This window comes from Myotis yumanensis, unplaced genomic scaffold (genome assembly GCF_028538775.1).
Source record: "Myotis yumanensis isolate MYYU_CA2020_CCGP unplaced genomic scaffold, mMyoYum1.0.hap1 SCAF_21, whole genome shotgun sequence".
NCBI classification, from domain to species: domain Eukaryota; kingdom Metazoa; phylum Chordata; class Mammalia; order Chiroptera; family Vespertilionidae; genus Myotis; species Myotis yumanensis.
This window is the reverse complement of record NW_027223772.1, coordinates 14,888,285-14,904,909: the sequence shown is the minus strand read 5'-3', so window position 1 is coordinate 14,904,909 and position 16,625 is coordinate 14,888,285. Positions and strand designations below refer to the sequence as shown.

At 51.6% G+C, this 16,625-nt stretch overlaps 1 protein-coding gene across 1 annotated transcript in view; it reads right to left on the bottom strand.

Annotated features, from left to right (window-relative positions):
• Nucleotides 1–13,330, bottom strand: part of SYK (spleen associated tyrosine kinase) — an 80,399-nt gene extending 67,069 nt beyond the window's left edge. The window contains exon 1 of the mRNA XM_070400790.1: nt 13,228–13,330. The gene's annotated coding sequence lies outside the window, so the exon portion shown is untranslated. The remainder of the gene's footprint in view (nt 1–13,227) is intronic.
• Nucleotides 13,331–16,625: the final 3,295 nt, after the last annotated feature.

The window sequence follows — 16,625 nt, the reverse complement described above, 5'->3', positions numbered from 1 at the left end:
TTCGCTTTGCAGGTGCGGTCCCAGAGCCCGAGCCCTTCCAGCAAATGACGGAATTCACCGCACGTGCCTGGTGTGCTCCCGCCAACCACGCCGCCCGCAGCGAGGGGCTTCAGAGCCACTTCCCTAAGCTGGACGTTTCTAGTTCAAGACCCCACTCCTAAAAGTTTTATTACAAAGTCTAACGCAGACACACGGATGAGCCCTGGCTGCAAGGTGTTCCCGTGTGTGTGTGTGTGTGTGTGTGTGTGTGTGTGTGAGTGCGTGTGAGTGTGTGTGAGTGTGTGTGTGTGTGTGAGTGTGTGTGTGAGTGTGTGTGTGTGTGAGTGTGTGTGAGTGTGTGTGTGAGTGTGTGTGTGTGTGCGTGTGTGTGTGTGTTGTATACACAGTCAGGGCCAGGGAGGACACAGCTACAGAGCATCCCGAAACGGCCGGCAGCTCACCATCTGCTGCACCCTAAGGCACAGAAGCCAAGACACGTACACTGAGAAACCATGTCCTCATGAGAAAGAATCCACATGAAACAGCTGGACAGTGAATTGTCTGGCAGAAAAGCACAGCGGAAAAATGCTGAGCACTGTTATTCAAGACGGAAATATTCAAATTATCTTGTGCAGAAAATGCCACAAATGCACGCACTCTTTCTCCGAGGACCCTTTCCCACTCACTCATCCCTACAGGTCTCGAGCATGTGCTGAGGATACATGGCCACTCTCACCCGCCGCAGGCCTCCTGGCCTCCTGACTCCAAGCCCCCACAGAGCCCACACATGGTCCTTCTCTGTCTTCTCTCGGTCTCTCTCTCAATCTCTCTCTGTCTCCCTCTCCCTCCCTCCATCCTTCTCTCCCTCTCACCTTCCCTTCCTGTCTCCTCTCCTCCCCCACCACACACACCACTCTAACACCTAACACACCCAGAGTCTTTGCAATCGAAGGCACACGCAGCCGCCCCATGTCCAGCACACCGACAAATCCAAATGTGCTGGGAATTCTGTTGCTTTATGGATGAGCTTGTGCGCTGTAAAACCACTAGCTGGTCCTAAACCAGTGGTTCTCAACCTTGGCGGCTGCACGTGTGGGGAAGGTGGCCTTAATAATTAAAGTTCAAAGCAGGCTGCAGGCCAGACCACACCAGATCGGGGAGGCAGCCTGTGCAGCCGAGGGTGGGCCAGCGTGGGTGACGGCCGCGTCTAGACACACCACCCCTCCTCCAAGCCAAAGTCCTTGCTTGGAGACAGAACGGTCCCAACAGCCGTGATGGATGCCTAGTTCTAAGTTAGCTCTCTTCCTGGTTTCCTCCTGTTCACTCCCCCACTCAACAAAGAGTCTTCTATTATGAGCACTGCAGACTTCTGTGTGCAGAGTACAAAGTATATTTCACCTTTTTCTCCAAACTGATCCCACTGTTCGCCTAAATGCTGTTCACAGTTTGGTGCCTTTGCTTCCAGACCTCCCTGCATTCTCTTATTCTCTCTCTCTCTCTCTCTCTCTCTCTCACACACACACACACACACACACACACACACACCTGTATAGGCAGGCCTGCATCTCTACACAGCAAATAACAACTCACTGCCACTGACCTCATTAAGGCCATGTATGTGTTTTTAAAAATATATTACATCTTTCCCTTTAAGTTAGTATCAGTTGGACATCTTCATAATTTGTGGGGAAGCACAGGACTTGGTTGGAAGGTCTGTAGAGAGGATTCTCCTGCCAAAACCGGTGTGGCTCAGTGGATAGAGCATCGGCCTGCGGACTGAAAGGTCCCAGGTTCGATTCCGGTCAAGGGCATGTACCTTGGTTGCGGGCACATCCCCAGTGGGAGATGTGCAGGAGGCAGCTGATCGATGTTTCTCTCTCATCGATGTTTCTAACTCTCTATCTCTCTCTCTTCCTCTCTGTAAAAAATCAATAAAATATCTTTAAAAAAAAAAAGAGGATTCTCCAAAAGGTTGGGGGCCTCTGGGGGGACCTTGCTGAAGGCAGAACCCCCTATGTTGACTTTTCCAAACAAGTCCAATCCCCTGGGTATTTTGCTAGAATCTCTATGTTTAGTTTTTAAAGACCTGACCTTGTAGAAGCAGGTGCTTTCTCAGGGATACTTGCCCTGCTGAATATATCTAGAGGTTAATTTTAGTTCAAGCTGTTGTTATAATAAAAGCCTAAGGAGGTGGTCAATCAAGGCTGCTTTGTTCCTAAAGCGAAGCAGCCCCTTAGCCTTCTCTTTCACAGAAACATGTGTCAGAGTAATCTGTTCATCCATCGCTCAGGGTCTGCTGGTCAGCCCAGGCAATAATTTGGTTCACAAAGACTCCACATTTGTGCAAAGCCCACAGGGGTTCCAGGCACAGGCACACCATGGCTGATTCACAGTCCTTCACGGCATGCAGCCCTTTCTCCTTCCTTTTCTTTCATTGCTCTTACAAAATAAAATGTTGCAATGAATTACTGTATGCATATACTTCTCCACCTTTGTCAATTTATGTGTGAAATAAGTTCCTAACAATGAGATTGTTGAGCCAAAGCACATGTGTGTCTTAAAGGGGGAAGTGGGCACATCGTAATAGTGTCAACAATAAACAAATAAATAAGCAAGTTTCAGAAGCTTCCACCCAACAGCTGTGCCAGTGCCCAGGCACCACCCTCTGCCCACATCTTGCCACAGAGCAAACCGCGCCGCTGCGGGAGCAGGGCATTCATGCACCAGGTCCCTGCCTGTCTAGCTGCTTGCTAGTCCTTGACTGACTTTCCTGTTGGACTGTGCTTATTCTCCTCCGTGACTTGGAAGACCTCACTGCATATTTCATCCTATTGATACTTTGACCACAGGCATTAAAAATAAATTTACCTTACACTTTTCCCCACTTATTTATATGTATTTTTCATTCCCCTGAGAACTTGCTTAAAATTTTATAAATCATGCCCATCAATCTTTCTTCTATTATGGTTTCATATTTTCTGTCCCATTTACAAAGGCCTTCTTCTCTCCACAATTATTTAAAAACTCACCTAAGTTTTCTTATAGAGCTTTTATGATTTCACTGTTATATTTTTATTCATTGTTCAACCTGGAGTTTATCTATCCTATATAATAAAAGGGTAATATGCAAATTGACCCTAACAGCAGAATGACTGGGAATGACTGGTTACTATGACACACACTGACCACCAGGGGGCAGATGCTCAATGCAGGAGCTGCCCCCTGGTGGTCAGTGCGCTCCCACAGGGGGAGCTCTGCTCAGCCACAAGCCAGGTTGACAGCTGCCAGCACAGCAGTGGTGGCAGGAGCCTCTCCCTTCTCCTCAGTAGTGCTAAGGATGCTGGACTGTAGCTTAGGCCTGCTCCTTGATGGCAAGTGGACATATCCCATGGGCTCCTGGGCTGCCAGAGGGATGTCTGACTGCCAGCTTAGGCCCGATCCCCTGGGGAGCAGGCCTAAGCCAGCAGGTGGACATCCCCTGAGGGGTCCCAGACTGCGAGAGGGCACAGGCCGGGCTGAGGGACCACCCCAAGTGCACAAATTTTTGTACACTGGGCCTCTAGTCTTACCTAATAATAGACAAATATGTAAATTGACTGTCCTTCTGTTACACTCACCAGCCAATCAGGAGAGTATGCAAATTAACCCAACAAAGATGGCGGTTAATTTGCATACATAGGCGCGCAGCAGTGGAGCGGGAGTGGCGAAGACTGAAGGCTCCATACAGAGCGAAGGCCTGGGTCCCGGGTGCCGGAGGAAAACTAATGCCGGCAGCCAGGGGAAGGGAAGGCCTATTGCACAAATCTCTTCGTGCAATGGGCCTCTAGTATATATATAAAAGCCTAAGTGACTGTTATGACCGGTTGACTGGAACGACTGGTCGCTATGACATGCACTGACCAACAGGTGGCAGACGCTCAATGCAGGAGCTGCACTCTGGTGGTCAGTGTGCTCCCACAGCGGGAGTGTCGCTGTGGGAGCCGGGCTCATGACTGGCAAGCACAGCTGTGGCGGTGGCAGGCAGTGGTAGCGGCGGGTGGTGGGTGGTAGGCAGCGGTGGCCAGCACAGCGGGGAGCAGAAGCTGTGGGGCGCCCGGCCCTGGCTCGGGTTCCTCCCCAGCCTCCTGCCACTTCGGCGCTGCTACATCCCTCAGGGGATGTCAGACTGCCAGTTTCGGCCTGATCCCTGAAGGCCCGGCAGTCCAACATCCCCCGATGGGTCCCAGATTGGGAGAGGGTGCAGGCCAGGCTGAGGGACCCCACCTGTGCAAGAATCCATGCACTGGGCCTCCAGTTTTGGTATAAAGAACAAAGCTTTATGTTCAACCAAATTATTAGCCAGTTTTCCCAAGACCTTTAATTAACAATAACCTCTTCTCCCCTGACGGCAGGGAAGTGCCATCCTCGCCTTGCAATAACTTTCCATGTGTAATCTGGGTCTGTCAGTCCACTCAACATTGTAGCTTTGCCTTAAGATCCTGTAGAATTTGCCACTCCTTACCACCCCTAGTTTTTATTTTTTGTCTGGGTCTTCTCGTAAGTTCCTTTAAATTTTTTCATCAATCTAAGGTGGAAAATTGTGTCTTAGGCATAACCACTTGCTCAGTGTGGTGTTTACGTCCTGCCAAGGCCACAGAGGAAGGCCAGGCCCCGCCTAACCCCCTGCAGGGGCTGATCCCATTCCCCAAGTCCTACGATGGATCCTAACTCCCTTCCTCTGAATGGGACTCTGGAAACAGGGCTTCCACAGAGGCGAGTAAGTTAAAATGAGGTCCTTAGGGTGGGCCCTGTCCATATGCCTGTCCACATAGAAAGGGGACACTAGGGCAAGACACACTCGGGAAGATGATGGGGACGCAGAAGCAGGCTCGGTCCACAGGCCTCAGGGGGAGCCAGCCTCTGACACCTGGGTCTCAGACTCCAGCCTCCCAGCCTGAGACTTGATGCTGAAATTCCACCTGTGTCACAATGTTCCCACAGTGGCTGGCGAGGCATGTGAAATGGCCCCTTTTCCCTGCTCTCTTCCCACCCCTAAGGACTCTTTGTACTTCCCCTCCTGGCCCTGTGACAGGGGCATGTGCAGGCCATCTTCCTGCTGGGGAAGCAGACACGAAGGCCGCTGTGCTCTCTGCCTGCTGTGTTCTCTGCCCACTGTGCTCTCTGCCAGGGCTGTGCCCACTCACAGCCTAGGGCTATGCTGGGGGGCAGGGGTGGGGTGCTTTGCTCACTGTACCCACTGCCGGGGACTGTGCTGGGGGGCCGGGGGTGTCTGTGCTCACTGCCCGGGCTGCGCTCACTGTGAAGGGGGCTGCCACCCTTCTCCACCAGCGCCCACAGGACTCTGCTCACGCTGGGTGGCCGGTGGGGAGTCAGCTGAAGCTGAGGGGGAGAGGTTGTCACATCTCTCATTGATTTGGGATTTTTTGGTCCAAGTCATATTGAATTTGCTTAACGTTTCAACACAAAACTATAAAGATAAATTACATATTTTCCAGAACTACAGGTGACGTGTGAAACTGACATGTCCGCCGGAGCTGAGCGCATGGCCTTGTGCTGCCTCTCAGCTCCCCAGTCCGCTCACATGACTTCACTCCTCAGCGTGAAGCCAGGGGCAGACCCTTGCTTTCACTCTCTGCTAGAGCAGTGGGCATGGATTCTGGTTCTGAATTAGAAACACCTCGGGCTGGGGCCTGCAAGAGCAGCAACATTCAGAGTCTTCCCAGCAGGTTGGCTTAGGCGGCTCCTAGCTGGGCCACCGCCAGCATCCCAGCATCCTCACCCAGGCCGAGAAGGAATGAGCGTGCATTGAGAGCTCCTGAAAATCAGAATGGACCTGACAAGGCCACCCTCCCTGCAGACACACTTTCTGCTGGAGCCCAGCTCCCAGGCAACAGAGAAACCCAACCCTGGGACCCTCCCCGCTCCAGTGAGCTCCTCTCCCTCCTCCTCACTGTCACTTCCTTCACACAGGGCGACCATCAGCTGATTGGTGTTGCTAAAAAAACAAAAAAGGAAGTGGTGGACTTCCCCTGCAAGCAAGTGCAGCAGCTCTAAACGCAGAGAAAGAGAACTAGCACTGAAGACATAACACAGTGTCAGTCCACGCCTGTTCTGGGAGCAGAGCAGGGCGTGGAAACCAGCACGGGCCCGACAGACCCAGAGCAACGTGGGCCCCAACGCAGAGGGCGACTCCCGCCCAGCCGCTGCAGGAGGACAGCTGAGGGCTGGAGAAACCTTGGACATGACCGAGCCCGGGGGAGCTGAGCGGGAGCCAAGCCCTCTCCAAACCCTCCGCTGTGGCACCCGAGCAGCAGCAGAAGGCCCTCTGCAAGAAAGTCCTCCGTGTGCAGAGGCGGCATGGCCAGCTGCAAAGAGCAGGGAGCCCCTGTCCCCACACACACTGGTCAGTGGGTCATACTCCCCTGTGCACAGGTCACCCGCCGCCTCTCTCGTGGGCACAGGCTAAGAGAGGGCCACACAACAGTGCAGCCTTAGAAGACGGACTCCTAGTTAAAATAAAGGCCAGCCCTCTGGTGGAGCAAAATCCCAAGTAGGCCACGGAAGCAGACCCAGTGCGGGAGGGCACGGTGAGCAGAGGGTCAGGGCAGAGATCAGGAAGCAGCAAGAGAACGTCCACACTGGCACCAGCAATAAAAAGCAAGAGCCCAATGTGTCAGCAACAAATAAGAACGAAATACATTCCCCAGAAATTAACCATCTGCTTGCTACAATGTAAGACAGGTCCTTCCTGACCCACAGGTCAGCCTGAGGGCTCCATGAAACACATGCGGAGGGCAGGGAGGGGACGAGGGCGGGGCCTCGGGCTCTGCCAGTGCTGCCAGTCAGGGGGAGCCTCGTGTCCCCCAGTGGCGGGCGCTCTCCCCTCGGCTGAGTAAGCCCCACAGTCATTGAGAGCCAGGGCTCCCCAACCCTAGCAGTAGCTGTTGATTAAAAAAAGAAAGGTGCAGAATGATATTGGTATTAAGAAGACACACACACACAAGGTTGTGTCTCCTGAAGATATACACATACACACACAGGACAACCAAGCGGAGAAAATCCCTCCCACTGCCCCCAGGTGTGCAGGTGCCTGTCACCTCCGAAATCCTCACCAATGGACCGGACTTGTGCATCCGTTACACAACTGAACAGTTTCCAGAAAGAAAACGATGGAGAGTTCTCACCTTGGAGGTCAGAGAAAACTGTTTTAGAATGGAACTCACTCGCCTCGCCTCCCACCTGTCTGGGAGTGCCATCATTAGCTCCGCCCAGGACTGCAGGGGCAGGCTCCCAGGGCCAACCACCTGGAGGGGCTATGGCAGAGGCATCAGCTCTCACCTGCTGGTGCCAGGAACCTGATGCCCGCGCGGCCTCCATCCTGCATCACAGTGACACCCACAGTGATCGTCCCGTCAGCGAAGACGAAGAGTAGCTTTAAAACAGGGTGGGACTGGAACCCAGTGGGCACTCAGAAGCTACTCTCAACCACTGTTGGTACAAATATGCTGGAGGCTAATTCCAGCAGGTCATGAACACAAGCAGTTTCATCAGAAGGCTGATGGAACCTTGAGGCTCAGCAGGGCTGAAGATACATATTATTGCCTCCTGGAATAGCTGAAAGCATTTCCCTAAACCTGAAAATCTACATGTTATTACCTGCAGCTGGCCAAACAGCTGAACAACTGTAGGCATTTCCCCAAACCTAAAGATTTGCATCTATTATTGCCTGCTGCCTGACAGCCCAGGGCAGCTCCCCCAAACCTGACCATGCCTGCTGTATACCAAACCTTAACCTTTGAAATGTATATCTGCTTTGCCTTAGGGCAATTTGTGTTAATGAAGAGCGAAGGGTCCAGAGATTCAGAGAACTTGGTTGCTGTAGCTAAGTCTCCTCTGGCTCCCCCTGTATTACAAATTTATATTTCTAGTCTCTTTATTACTTTACACGCAGCCCTTCTCCAGATTCCTGAACCCTTCTAGATGCTGGATAACACCCCGGCACAAATATTCAGGAACTGGGGCCGAGGCATTAGAGCAAGCAATGAACCCAGGACTCGGTCTCCACCCCAGCAAGGACTGAGACTCTTGTAAAGGGGAGCAGAAGGCCACCGTATTCCGAAAGCGGACCCCAGGAGTTCTGGTCCCCAAGCTGCTCCCAGAACCAGCGCGCCCACACCACGGAGGTGTGCGAGGACAGGACACGGCCCGTGCACATCACACACATGGCGCTGAGGACCTGCCGCATGATCTGTGCTCACCCTGCTCGGCGATGGTGCTCCCAGCATTCCACCTACTGGAGCAAGGGCTGCTCCCCCAGAGCACCATCCACCACTGCACAGCACTGCTCGCCCGCTCACCCACTCACTGCTCTGGGACCAGCCTCGGCCAGCTGTCGGGGAAAGCCCGGACTCGCCACTCCCCGGAAAGTACAAAGTCCCACAATCAGATGACAAAACATCAGTGTCGGACAAATACAGAGCTGACATTGAGGCTGATTTTAAATGGAGACGCCAACGGCTAAAATGGAGTTAAAAATCACCTTTCACTATTATGAGTCAGGTCATGTTCTGATGGAAGAAATAGAAAAGTTTTACGCTACAAATAAATAACCATAGAAATCCTAAGGGTGGGAGGTGTTTCCATCAATGATGACAAGGGATTCACAGCAGGGAAAGTGCACCTCAGTGCAGTGGGAGGTGGGTTAAGACACCACAGGTCAAGCAAAGGCTTCCTAAGTAACTGGCAGGAAATGCTTTCAGACAGCCAGTCCCCACACTCACACCAACCGGTGCTTCGTTATTAGTGTGTGCGCAGCGAGACTGAAGAGAAACTATCAGACTGGAGCAAGAAAATGGGGCGGGGGGGGGGGGGGGGGCGGGGGGCCAGAAAAGCAGAGAGAAAAGTGGAACTGATAGGCTATTTGGTCTGACTCAGTGGGAAGCTGTGTCAAGAGTTTGAGCTCAGTCTCAGAGCATCGGGGAGACTCATGTAACAGGCACAGGACCCCCTGAGAACACAGAGCACACAGCATTTACCCAGGAAAAGTCACAAGGAGACCAGGAAAATGGGACGATATGGCACCCCTTGCTTTAGCGGCGAACGTCAGCACATGACGTGCACCCCGATAGTACACGGCCCGTTCTCCAGTGCTTCTCCCGGCGGTGGCCAGCCGAGGATGGCCGCAGCCCGTTTCCCAGAAGGAAGTCGGCAGACATTGTCTAAAACTGATACAGCCAAACATAAGCAAATAAGCATAGGATACGAAAATGAGGAGAATTCTAGAAGAAAGAGCAATAAAAATTTAAAAGACTGCTTTTGGGGAACAGTACTACAGAATGGGAAAGTATTGTTATTAAATAAAATTAAGTAAAAAACAAATTAACTCTGGCCATACCAAAACATTTCCATGACATCTCAACAGAAATGGGTAGATTCAATAAGTTAAATTATTATACTGGGCAGAACAGAATGAAGATTTATCAATTAAGACAAAGTGAGAAAGCAGAAGGTCACGCATTGGACATCCAAATGCTCTTTGTAGCTACAGAGTGTCACCCCACAATCCAACGCTTCAAGCCTTTGCTGAACCTCCTGCCTCAGGCCTCTTCCATCCTCCACACCCTGCAGCCAGGCCTGGGTCTCACCCTGACCGCAGCCCATGCTCCCCGTGGCTGCTGCCTGCTCCTGCTGGGCCTCCGCTCAGACCACGTCTCCAACACACAGCATGCCCGTCTGGAAGCCAGCACCCCACATCCCTGCTCCCTCCAGTCCTCCAGCACAGCAGGGAGGGGTCCTGCCACCAGCTTCAGGAGCAAGGACTCCGTCTCAGAGCCTGGTACCCCAGGACAGAGGATGCCGCTCCCCACACCCTGCCCATCTTAATCAGGACACCCTCCTGTGTCATGGAGGCATCACCAATATTCTAAATCCTTGCTACCTTCCTCTTCTCATCACCTACCTTAGGCAGCTTCCAAAAATAAATGCACGGTTTCTCCAAGAAATGAAAGAATCAAAAGAGAGTCATTTTTTATTTGTTCAATCTACTGCTATATAAACTGAATGTTCTTCCTGCTGGTATGTATTACCTTGGCTAAATTTGATTATACTTAAGATTCCAATTCAACTATCTTTCAAGTTTCATAGGCAAACAGTACATAATTAATTATTAAGGGTAAAAAATTCAAATTGATACAAGATAACTTTGTCAGACAAAGTTATAAGCTAACAGAAAATTTCCCTGAATAAAATTTTCCTTTAAAATTTAATCAGCCTAGTTTTATTTTTTCAATCTTCTCACAATTCCTCAGTTAAAAAAATAAAAACTCTTTTACAAGTGAAAAGAAACCAACCTGTTCAAATCAAAGTAGAACAGTGGTTCTCAACCTTCCTAATGCCGCGACCCTTTCATACAGTTCCTCATGTTGTGGTGACCCCCAACCATAAAATTATTTTCGTTGCTACTTCATAACTGTAATTTTGCTACTGTTATGAATCATAATGTAAATATCTGATATGCAGGATGTATTTTCATTGTTACAAATTGAACATAATTAAAGCATAGTGATTAATCACAAAAACAATATGTAATTATATATGTGTTTTCCGATGGTCTTAGGCGACCCCTGTGAAAGGGTCTTTCGACCTCCAAAGGGGTCTCGACCCACAGGTTGGTGACCCACAGGTTGAGAACCGCTGAAGTAGAAGGATAAGATGCTGGGACACATCAGGCGATTTCATTCCACTCTCCCTTTAAAAGACTGCCTTTTGACTGCAATTGCTTTTTATGAAAGAGAAAGTTAAGGATGTAGACATTTAAGAAAATTTCTCCCCAAAGGTCTAAATTCCTAATTTTTCCTCCACTCATTTATAGCTAAACAATTCCAAAAGTGGAAGAAAATGTTAAAACTTGCACAGGCGGGGAGAAGAGGTGAGTCCGGGTGTAGTTAGGAAAAGTCTACTACAGTTAAAGTTAAAAAAGCAAAAATTAGCCCCAATTGTGAAAAGCGCCTGCCATCCCTTGGGCACCGATGGTGGGTGGGACCGAGGGCTGACAGAGCCCAGGGCCCCGGGCCCCGTCCGGTCCGGTGCCAGGGCCGGGAGAGCCAGCTGCACATGGACAGGAGGCAGCTCTGCTCCCAGGACCACTGCCTCCTGCCTCCGGAGGGTGACCACGCCCCTGCCGGGAGCTGTACTTTCGCTCTGCAATCCTAGACCGACCGGCAGGAAAGCTGCTGCGTCAACGTGTATCAGTAAGGATATACCTCCCATTCTCACTTGCAGGCTCGTATACTAATGGTTATCATTGAAAGTTCAGTGAAGTCCTGATATTTCAGAATCTGCAGAGGGGAAATTGCCTGTCTAATTACTGGAAAGGGTGAGGATTGGGCAATAGAAAAGCAATTTGTTTCCCAAAGCACAGTAGCTTGATGGAGTCAGTTCTTTAGCCCAACTCCAAAAAGCTCTAAATAAGGAGGTTTCTTAGTAATTTTGGGGACCTTCATTTAGTGACCATGCCTGCTCTAAACTGACACACAGCTATTTATAGTTGTTATTTATGCCACCTGATGAGAGTATTCACAGCGCAGGTGCAGAGACGGTGTGGGGTCCCAGGCCGCTGTGCTGGGGCGAGGTGTCAGCACGCACACGCACCTTTCTAAGTTCTCACAGACGTTCTCAGCGCTGACATTCACATTCTAAATTTGAATTCTAAATTCTGAAAAGTCCTGAGTTAAAAACTTATCTGAGCACAGGGTCTTGAATAATGATTATGGACATGCAATGTGCTGCATAAGTGATGTCCTACTAAGAAATCTTTGTTTAAAAACAGAGAAAGTAGACCTGCACTTATAAAATTAAATATGAGCCTAAGGAAGGCCAAGGTGGTATTTCTGAAATGCAAACCTAGCAATGAAATGATCTGTCAATTTCATCCCTCAAGAAAGGCAAAGACCTAAAATACACACCTAATTTTTTACCTTAGCTTAAACATTAAAACATTCTAGTTAAACTATATAATCCTATATATCTGAGCACTACAGAGTAACAAAACAATTTCTATTTACTGCAAAATTTCTCTAAACATAAAAAGTATGATGTAGAAACAAAATGATTTGATAAAATAATTTTAACTGACCAGATTCCTCACTTTTAGCTCAAATACAAATACATCCATGCACTTGGGGGGAGGGTGTGAAGGGACCATTAATGAATTTAATCGCATTTAACTGAAATGCTTCCAGTATGATACCGATGAATTTGTTCTGGCTGAAACAAAGAAATCAGTTAGTATAGTCGATTTCATTGCTTCCAGAAATTCTCCGTCGTCGCATGATTAGCTTTTCATTATGAAGATTCAAATGTCAGACTTCTTCTTAACTACAAGCTGAACTGCTCTGCCGCTTTAAGAAAAACGCAATCCGCCAGCCAACAGTTTAACTCGGGCTCAATGAAATCTATGCGAGTCAAGCAAACTCATTAAAACAATCCCCAACACCGTTCCCAACGTGGGAAGATTCAAACTCTATGTCTCCAATGACTGTCTTTCTAGTTTTTGAACATCCAAACAAACAAACAAACATGAATCGCCTTTGAATAGTTATTCAGTTCAGTTTCTAAACAATTAGCTCAAATTTACGTTTTACTACATAAAACTCGCCTGCTCTCCCACCACACACTGGCAAATAAGGTGCTTCACCATGAAAACGCGTGGGGAAGGAGCCACCGCTCTAAACGCGAGCAGGTCGGGGAGGCTCCTGCGCTCGCGCCCTGCGCCCTGCGCCCCCCGCGGCGGGAAGGGGCGCGGTCCGGAGCGGCCCGGGAGTAACTGGAAGGTGAGCGCCGCGGGGTGTGCCAGGCTGTCAGGTCAGTGGCCGAACGAAAACGTGCCCGCGGATCCTGCTCGCGCTCCCAGGACCCGCTGCCTCCACACCGTCTCCGTTGCGACGCTGGGTCCCCAGTTCCCGCAAAGTCCCTGGGCCCAGGCCCCGCTCCCGTGCGGGAGCCGCTCCCGTGCGGGAGCCGCACCCGGAGGCTCCAGGATCAGGACAAAAGGCTGCGTCCCCTGCTTCTATCTCATCAATGTCCCGTTGTCCCAGGGCCGAGGGCTCCGAGCGTCCCTGGCACAGCGCCGGGCACCCCGAAACCGGACGAGTGGGCCCGCGACTGCCCCCCAACCCGCGCTCGCCGCCTTCCCCGTCCCTAGGCACCGGGCCCCGCGCCCCGCAGGCGAGCAGGGAGCGCGCCTCCTACCTGTGCAGCGGGCCTTGCGGCGCGGGGTCCGGCGGGTGGCGGGCGTGGGCGGTGGGTCCTTGGGGCTGTCCCGGAGCAGCGCGGGCCGCGAGGTCCTCCTCGCTCCTCCCGTCGACTGAGTCGCCTCAGCCGCCCAGAGAGCAGCGCTTCCTCATTTTGGGCAACTTCCTTAACGAGCCCGGGCAGGCCCCGCACTTCCTCCCGGCCGCGCCCCAGCGCCCAGGCGCCCCCTGCGCTCAATGTCCCCCGTGCGCTCCCTGCGCCCAACGCGCCCCCCTGCGCCCAATGCGCCCCCCTGCGCCCAGTGCACCCCTGCGCCTAATGCCCCCGGGTGCCCCCTGCGCCCAAGACTGCCTGAGAGCTCAGGGCAGGCAGCTGCAGCCTGAGCTTGCGAGGATCCTAGGGAAAGGTTGGCCTCAGAGGCCAGAGGTCAGAGGGAAGGAGGAGAGAAGCCCGCTGGGTGCGCCGCCTGCCTCCCTGGCATAGGCAGGGGCCTTCTACACTAAGAGGGCCACTGCCAACAACAGAAACCTCTGCCCCTGTCACCTGCAGCCCATTCCTGCTGGGATGACAGGCCCTCTCCCTGGGCAGGCCGTTCCCTGGTGCTACTGCTCAGGAGGGAGTCTCCTTCCCTGTGCCGGGTATTCCCAGTCACCAACCCGAGACATCCTCACTGACAGGTGACCAGGAGGCCACGGATGGGGCCAGGTGGCCTTAGGTGAACCAGGTGGGCTTAGTGAACGCCAGAATTCACCATGCGCCTTTGGCTTTAAATATTACCAAGTTCTTGACAGTGAGTTTAACTTGTTTCCTCCTACCGACAGAGGCTTGCCCTCTGGAGCTAAATTAAGTTTCATGGTTTTTCTGCAGTTCTTCAAATGGTTTAAAAACACCAGGTTCCCCCATCCCATCCCCTCCCCCCCTTTTTTTCCTGTTGGACAATCCTCTTTAAAACCTCTCTGTAAGTTTCCAGCCCCTCACATTCTCGCTAGCACTGGGTGGAGTGCCTGTTTTTAAAACCTGTACTCTGAGCCCAAATACAATAACCCAAACAGAACATTCAGTGTGTTAGCTTATAAATGCATGGAGAAAGCTGGGTGATGGCACATGTTCACATTCCCGTGGAGCCCCTCAGCCTTCCCGCGGACACTCACCCATTCAGTTTGCATTACCTTTTTAACCCCAGTGAAGGGTTTTTATTACGGTTACTAGAGGCCTGGTGCATGAAAATTCATGCACTGGAGGGGGGTCCCTCAGCCCGGCCTGCCCCCCTCACAGTCCAGGAACACTCAGGGGTGGAAAGCGACCCGGCAATCGGGGGAAGGCGATGCCCCATCACACCTCTGCAGCTGCCACTGCCCGCAGCGCAAACCTTGGCTGGCCCTGGTTATCTGAGCCTCGGGTGGCCCTGGGCAGCTGGGCAACCGCCATCCGAGGCTTGCCTGTGGCTCGGGCCGGCCTTGGGAAGCTGGGGGGCTGAGGGGACTGGGCGCCGCCATCTTTGAGGGCAGGGCAGTCAATTAGCATATTCCCTCCTTATTGGCTGTGGGTGCTGCCATTTTGTGATGGCATGAGGGTCAATTAGCATATTCCCGCTTTATTAGATAGGATACTTGCTGACCACTGGACTGCATTGTGCTTCAAAAGCCAGGGAATCGCCATTGTTCTCTAAATGAAGGTTACAGGACGTCTACACAGGTTTTCAGAGCTGGTGATGTTGCTGGCCATGGCACTAGGACCTGCCTTGAGTTTACTAAGATGCCATTTCTTTAGGGACTGCTCATGGAGATGAGAGCTGTATAGGTCACCTTCATGCCACCCTTTAGCACTGCTGTGGGCCTTTATGAGTAAACTTTAAAAAGTTAATCAGCATGTATGTTTGAAATGATTTTTAAATATGTTAAAATCATCATACAAACACCTACAAAATTTCTTCCTAAAAGTCAACACACTTCTCACCGGCTTCCTTCTTTTGCCCCATGTCCTGACTTTGCTTTTTATCTTTCACTAGGGGCCCAGTGCATGAATTCGTGCACCTTGAAAGGAACTGTGGGCCGCAAAGCTGCAGTGGGCACAGGGGTGGGTCTTGGCCCGTCCTCCATGCCCCCATACACCCCCTCCCACCATGGCCCCCAGCCCCCTATCTGTTGGCAGCCCCACTCCCACCGCCGCCACTCCCACATGCTGATGGCGCCAGCCCCCCTCACCTGCTGATGGTGCAGAGCGATTAGAGCTGGCACCAGCAGTGGGTGCAAGCGGGGCTGTTGCTGACAGCAGGTGCAAGTAGCGACTGCTGCCCCGATCACCCCTCAGGAGCAGGGGGAGGTGGAGAAGCCCTGAGGGGTGATCGGGGCCGGCAGCTGCTGCTTGCACCTGCTAATGGCGCCAAGCGATCAGGGCCAGTGCCGGGTGCCGTCAGTGAGTGCAAGCAGCAGCTCTGGCACCAGCAGCAGGTACAAGTGGCAGCTCTGGTGCCAGCAGCAGGTGTGAGTGCTGGGTGGGACCGTGGCGCGTGGGAGCAAAGAATTCTCAGTAACCACCAGAGGCTTGCCCCGATGACTGTGACCGGCGCCCTGCCTTGATCTGGTACCCCCACTCACCTGCTCCACCATCCCGCTGCGGCTGACGCCCACCATGTTCCGTACTCGCTCCCTGGTGGTCAGCACACATCATAGCGACCGGTTGTTCGGTTGTTCAGTTGTTCTGCCATTCAGTCTATTTGCATATTAGCCTTTTATTATATAGGATGGTAATAATTCTTAGCTGGGATTGTACCTGAGTCCCGGAAGCCCTCCTGGCAAAACTTGAACCAGATGGTTTCAGGGACATCCAAAGTCAGTGGTTAAAGTCTCCTGTCCCCTGTGGAATCGTCTTGAAATTTCTTTAAAAGTAGTCAACCTATGTTTTCAGTTTTGCTGTGGAAATTCCACCACATGCAGTCCCCTGTGTGGTGCCATTGTCAGAGGGCTTTTGTGGTTCTTGTCCCTGGTGCCTGGCTTCCTGTGTGTGCTTGGCCACATCTGACCGGCAGCCACTCATTGTCCCTGAAATGTTATTACTGGAAATTAGTTGAGGCCTAGGAAGAGGGTATTTTCTTTCAGAAAGAATTTGCCTTTGCTTCTGTCAGAAGCCCAGGGTGCAACTAGTTTTGGGACAATTAAGAAAATTTCCCAGCTTCTGTTTTTTGGACCAGCTGAGTGATGTGAATTTGGGCACAATTTTGGTCAACTTGTGGTTACAGCTTCTCAAGGATGCATTTCTTCTGTGTCTGCTCTATGCTTCCTTTGCTTCTCCTCTATTTCGGGGTCCTCGTTTCTTGTATTCAGGCATTTCTCTTCCTTAGCTTACTCCATCATTTTGGTGGATCACAAACAACCAGGAGTTTCTCGAGAAATGGA